Consider the following 7,105-nt stretch of genomic DNA (forward strand, 5'->3'; position numbering starts at 1 on the left):
CAGTATTCAATTATAATACACTTTTTTCTTTCTGCTGGTCCAAGCTCCCTGTGTGCTTGCATGTGTATAGCACATGTGCACATAGCACATGCCCAGTATACAACTTGACTGTATGTGTTCTGCGAACTATAAACATCCTCCATCCCCCACCTGAGAGTGCAGTTTCAGTTAAACAAGCAGTCTATCTGGCCCAAGGATTCAAAAAAAAAAAAAAAAAGAGAGAGAGAGAGAGAGAGAATCGGACACTCTGCACAGTAATGACTATCTTAAAAACTGGGAAACTGAAAGAAAACGTCTGTGTTTGCCTGCTGGTGACAAAATGCTCAGGGTTAATGTTTTCAAACTTTCCATGAAAAATATGGACGAGACGTGTAACTGCTTTGAAGAGTGAAGGTCTGCTTTCTCAAGCAACACCTGAACTGCAGCATCTGGAGCTTTAAGAAACCTCCAAATGTGATAAGGCCTGCAAACTGAGATTTTATAGTAGTAATATAGCAGATGTGATATACAGAGGCTAGGGAAGGGTTAAACTAGTATTATAACAAAGTATTTCAGGAAATAGCACTCCTTGTTTACACCTGAGGCATGAATGCTAACCTGGAATAATTTCACTCATTTCTTTTATGCTTTCCATATTAAGAAGTGCTATTTTAGATTTCTACTCACTTCATCAATCTAACCGCAGGGTCTGCTGTCTCTCCCTGGGTTAAATCCATCCCAGAGGAGCTCTGTACAAGACTGCAGTTCTGTTGAGTATGAATTTGACCCACTGTGCTCAGCTGTCCTACTAATATATCTGTCTTGGGTCCAAGTGTTCTCCCGATTCATGCTATAAATATCCTAAAACTAGATTTTTCTAAGTTTCATTCCCTCGTAGCTTTTTATAGTTCTGGGAATTAATTATTCAGTGCTATGGAAGTTCTCAGCAGCTCTTTTCAGCTTTTATGGACACTGATGCATTAGACTAACATAAAGTGGAGTGTGCACTGGCATTTCAGATAGTGAAAAGGGAATGGCTTTTGCCAAATATTAAACACACTGTGTTCAGCATTTTCTTCTCCGACCGTGTCTCCACAAATCTCTGCGAGGCACTGATAATCTCTGATGCTAATAATGTCGATATTCCCTCCCTGTTCGTATGCTTTGGAGCCACCCTTCCTGTGCTAGTGGTTGCTCTCGTGCTGGTGCAGGGGCAGGAGGGGCTGTGGCAACTGGGGGGCACCAGCACGGTTGGGGGCCACCAGCTCTGCACAGACTGGAGCTGCTTTTCAAGCGTGATGCTTTGCAGGGCCAGTGTGAGCCGTAGAGAGGTTCCTTTTGTAGGTCTGAGCCACAGGAGCATCACTGAGGTTACAGAGACAATGGTTTTATGCCATTGTCTGTGTATGTGTCTTTTTAATTTTCCATGAATTGTAGCTGTGCTATAGGCGGTGGCATGGCGTGGGGAAACCTGAGCTAGCTTTTCTTGAAACAATGCAGCGGGGAGCCACAGGGAGCTCAGCACTGACTGACTTGCCTGGCATCCCAGCTGGCCCCATAGCAATGTGTGTTTCTGCACTGGCAGGGTTGCAACACCCCGCGCTACAGCCACCCGAGGCAACGAGGCAAGGATGCACAAGAGCACCTCTGGTAACCACGCCTGTCAAAGCAAAACAGAAGCAAATCTACTTGATTTAACCCCCGAGTTGCTAGAAAGCAGCACCTTTAAGACGCCTTAGTGAAGGGGAGAGGGTGAGGGGATGTGTTCAGCTCCTGATGTGGGCCTGACTGTCTTTGCAGGATGGTGATTCCCAGCTGTGCTTGCTGTCCTCTGCCTTCCTCCTCTGGCCAGCGTGACCTGCAGAGCTAGCAACTGCTGGAAACACATCAACACATCGCTGTTTCACCTGAGACAGGGAAGGTATCGGGACAAGGATGTGGTGGGGAGGCTGGAGAAGACATACCACACTTCCAGCATGCAAGCAGAAAGCTGGGGACAGGGAGAAACCTCAGTTTGCTTGTCCAGGCAGAGAAAGTTTGGGAGAAAGGCAGGGGACAGAAGTAGGGGGAAGTTATCTGAGGTGCCTCAGTATGGGCTTTGGGAGACGTATCCATGGTTCTTGTAGTCCTGAGGCTTTATTTGAATTTCACTTTGGTTTGAAGCTACGAGGCACATTTGGAGGACATGGAGGCACCATACCATGGACTTAGAAGGCCTCTGTGCTCCTTCAGCCTCCTCAGTGAGGAACGGACGTGTTTCCCAGTGTCGCTGTGCTGAGAGCAGTACCTTTGTAAAGACTGTCACTCCCTCCATAACGCGCTTGCTCTGTGTGCCTGGTGAGTCACAGCAGCTTATTTCACTGCCTTTTTTTCTTTCCTTTTTTTCTTTTTTTGAATGTTGCCGCTCAAAAGCTTGAGCCTCCTGCGGTATGGAGCTGCAGCAAAGCCAGGGTGCCGTGTCAGAGCCTCCAGGCTTCGCGTAGGTGTTGTGGCGAGCAGGACGCACGTTGACTCTGCAGAGGCAATACAGCAGTGGAAAATGAGATTGATCCTATTCTGCCTCCCACATCCTTGTTTGGGTAAGTGCAGAGAGCGTGTACTTTAATTAGCGATGATGCGTGAGGGAGACAGGAGATGAAGCAATGTTCAAATTAAGTAACTGCAAAGCTAGTGAAAAGGTAAATATGAGATTCTAGAGTTGGGGGATTTTTCTTTCAGTCCCTTTTTCCACAGCAACAGTTAGAGTTTTAATTTAAAAAGTGAAGAAATCATCACTGCAGCATTCTTTTCCAAATCTGTCACTTTTGAGGTCCATCTTCCATCAGGGCACCGTGCAAAACAGCATACTCCGCTATGTACTGTTATAAAGCCTGAGCAGCATTGGTTTGGGCCTGACTCTGTTCCCATGGTGACCTGGGGCTGGTTTGCACCCAGTGCACTGGCCCAGGCATAGATGTGCGGGGCAGTGGTGTGTCTGGCAAAAGGTAGATGCTCTGGCGCTGAAAACCAGAAGGGACTGCAGGGACACATAGTCTGATGCCTGCATGGCATAAACAGAATAGGGTTGGGTTTTTTTCCTCAAATGGAGACTCCAACAGTCATCAGGTTTTCTGCGGACATGAAAACACCCCAGGGCTTTAGTGTGTGAATACTCCTGCTGCGCACCCTTGCACTTGGCTCTGCTGCCTGTCCCCAGGGTGTCTGAGGACCACATGCACCTCCCTTGTGCTGAACCAGCCGAGAATGCTGAACACAAATATTCGACACACACCGGGAAGATAAATGAACATTTATTATTGAGGGAGCAGCTCATCCTGGATGCCATCTGCAAGCATATGAAGGATTAGAAGGTGATCAGGAGTAGTCAGCATGGCTTCACCAAGGGGAAATCATGCTTAACCAATCTGATAGCCTTCTCTGATGGAATGACTGGCTGGGTAGATGAGGGGAGAGCAGTGGATGTTGTCTACCTTGACTTCAGCAAGGCTTTTGACACTGTCTCCCATAACATCCTCATAGGTGAGCTCAGGAAGTGTGGGTTAGATGAGTGGACAGTGAGGTGGCTTGAGAACTGGCTGAATGGCAGAGCTCAGAGGGTTGTGATCAGCAGCACAGAGTCTAATTGGAGGCCTGTAGCTAGCGGTGTCCCCCAGGGGTCAGTACTGGGTCCAGTCTTGTTCAACTTCTTCATCAATGACCTGGATGAAGGCACAGAGTGCACCTTCAGCCTCCAAGTTTGCTGACGATACAAAACTGGGAGGAGTGGTGGATACACGAGAGGGCTGTGCTGCCATTCAGAGAGACCTGGACAGGCTGGAGAGGTGGGCGGAGAGGAACCTCCTGAAGTTCAACAAAGGCAAGTGCAGGGTCCTGCACCTGGGCAGGAGTAACCCCATGCACCAGTACAGGTTGGGGGTTGACCTGCTGGAAAGCAGCTCTGCGGAGAAGGACCTGGGAGTCCTGGTGGACACCAAGTTAAGCATGAGCCAGCAATGTGCCCTTGTGGCCAAGAAGGCCAATGGTATGCTGGGCTGCATCAGGAAGAGTGTTGCCAGCAGGTCGAGGGAGGTGATTCTCCCCCTCTACTCAGCCCTGGTGAGGCCACATCTGGAATACTGCGTCCAGTTCTGGGCTCCCCAGTACAAGAGGGAAGTGGCACTACTGGAGCAAGTCCAGCGAAGGGCTACAAAGATGATTAGGGGACTGGAGCATCTCTCTTATGAGGAAAGGCTGAGAGAGCAGGGCCTGTTTAGCTTGGAGAAGAGAAGGCTGAGAGGAGATCTTATCAACGTGTACAAGTATCTGAAGGGAGGGTGTCAAGAGGATGGGACCAGACTCTTTTCAGTGGTGCCGAGCGACAGGACGCGAGGAAATGAGCACAAACTGAAACACAGACAGTTCCATCTGAACATGAGGAAATACTTTTTCACTGTGAGGGTGACAGAGCACTGGCACAGGTTGCCCAGAGAGGTTGTGGAGTCTCCTTCTCTGGAGATATTCAAAACCCGCCTGGACGCGATCCCGTGCAACGTGCTCTAGGTGACCCTGCTTGAGCAGGGGGGTTGGACTAGATGATCTCCAGAGGTCCCTTCCAACCTCAGCGATTCTGTGATTCTGTGATTTTGCTGTTTCAGTATGAGTCAGGCAACAACACAGGAATTGCTGAAGAAATTTCCCTGAAAACCTCTCTGAAAAAACAGTTATGAGTCAGAAGAAACAACAGAATTTTACTGGTTCAAGTCTTGCTTGTTTGGGTCTGTGTAATTAAAGAAACCAAATTCCACATCTGGAATGCTCTACAATTTAGTTATTAATAGGATGTCTATATTTTTGTTTCAACACTACCACAAAGAGATTGGGCTTACCATTGGGAAGGCTGCTCCAGCCAGAGTAGACAACTGTCTTGCAGAGAGAACCCAGCTAGAATTGGTGATTTCCTGCAAAGGTGGCTCAGAAGAAATGGCCTTTTGCCCATGGAAAAATGTACTGCTAATATGAGAAAACTGTAAAAAGGAGTGCTGGTGCAACTCATTCATCTACAGTTCTTTCACTAAATACTGAAACTTGTTTGCCATTAAAAGCTGCCTGTTCCCAGTATGAGCCCAAAGCAAAATGTAATTCAGTTGGATCGTTCTTGGGAGTTCATGTGTGCAAGGGCAGTAATGTGCTCTTTGTGTGGTTTGAGACTAAGTTAATAGGTCAGTGCCAAATGCCCAGGATCTACCAGTTTATGTAAAAGGTAGGCCTGTCCAGAACTTTTAAATACTCCATTAAATACTCCACACTCAGGAACTCATCTGGTGCCCTTTATTACTCCTTAATCTCTGGCAATGTGAAGGCACAGAAGGGCAGTTGCAGCCTGTGTCCAAAGGAACTGAGAGTCTCCGCCAGCATTCACGTATTTCAGGTACACCCAGCATGGGGGTACTCATAACTCCTCTTATTTGATGGGTTTCATTCTGCATAAAACAGGACACTTGACATTGTGCTAATATGCAACATCTAGCACATTTGCATGGCAAGCTGAACACAGAAGGATCTGCCGTGGCTGTACCACCGTTTGCCTCTGAGCGATGCAGGGCATATTGGCTCAGCCCAGCCCCGCTGGCCTGCTAGGACTAGGTAGGTGTCCTGCCAGGACGCCGGTGGGATGCGGATGAGGACATGGTGTCGTGCTTTGGCCAACACTCTGCCGTCAGTTTTTTTCATTGGATTATTGTCTGTTTGGAAAGGGAAAAAAATATCCTGTGCTTGAACCAAATGGCCTCATGGTTTGTGTTTTGATAAAAGGTGATTATACATCCCTGGAAACTGCAATTGCTTTTATCGGCAAAGTCAGGACAAAGTATTTGGTGAGGCTAGAGAGGATCCTGCCCTTGGCAAAGGTCTTCCCATCCCGGGAAGGCGTCTTCGCATTTCGGCATGGCAGCCCAGGCGGGGGAGCAGTGCGAGCTGCTGATGGGGGGTTGCTCACCTGTGCGCGTGCCCCAGGCTTGCCAGGTTCATGGGTCCTTCTGTTCTCTTTTCCTCTCCCTGCACCCACCAAGCCAAGCCCTGAGCGTGTGATCTCCCCGTTGCAGCTAACGTGCCAGTGTCGGGCTCCTCGGAGGCTTTAACGCAACCTTTAGCTCACCCTGCACATCGCTGCTGCCTTACAGGATTTTATGTGGTGCTCTCCAGCAGATGGTAAACGCGCACAAATTTTTCAAGCAAAGACCAGTAACTGAAACGTGGTTGTCTGTGTGCTTGAAATTAAGCATATTTTTCACTAGTTTAGATCAGAGCAGAAAAGCTTGAGACATCGCAGAATTGGGACATTCATGCAACAGCACGGAGGATCTGGTGATTATCTAAATGTGTAATCAATACCACCATTTAATTATTAGCGTGCATTTGTCAAATGACCAACAATGTGATTGTCCTCTTTAAGTATTTTCTCCAGGCATAAACCTCCCTTTTAAAAATTACTAACATTTTTCTTATTTAAAATGTTGTTAATTAATATTTTTATTGTCCTCCCCTGTGATTTTCTTTCTCTTAATTACCAACAGGAGCACTACAAGAGTGCTCCATAGCCTGTGCCAACATTAATCTGACTTCCTCAAAATTACATCCTCATGGCTTTGCCTTCGGGTATCAAAATGTAGAACCGAGCAGAAAACCCCGATACCGGGAGAAATCTCACTTTTCCAGGTTCTCCACTTTCAGCGTGGATTTATGCAGACAAGATGGGTGTGGGGATCCAGATGTCCCAGTAGAAAGGTTTCCAAATTCAGCAGTTCTCTGTGAGCCCTGGATGATGGGTGGTGGGTATGGCCCAGCGTGAGCCTGTGTCTGGCACAGAGCCTCCCACCGCCTGCAAGGTATCCGGAGCACACGGGCTTGCAGAGTGGTAAATCAGCATCTTGTCAGAGCAAGAAAGAGCTATCAAATTTCTTTCTTTTATATTTTTTTTGGGGGGAGGGGGGCATGTAAAGAAAAAAAGGAGTCTTATCAAAACCAAGAGTCGCTGTGGGGAAACATCAATTTTACTATATGCCCTGATTGAACCAAACTGCTTTGTTTTTGTTTTGCTTTTTATAGCTTTTTTAATGCCAGGCTGAAACACTGCTTTTCACTTGGAGAC

Source organism: Apteryx rowi, unplaced genomic scaffold, assembly GCF_003343035.1.
Source record: "Apteryx rowi isolate R43461 unplaced genomic scaffold, aptRow1 scaffold_445, whole genome shotgun sequence".
Taxonomy (NCBI): domain Eukaryota; kingdom Metazoa; phylum Chordata; class Aves; order Apterygiformes; family Apterygidae; genus Apteryx; species Apteryx rowi.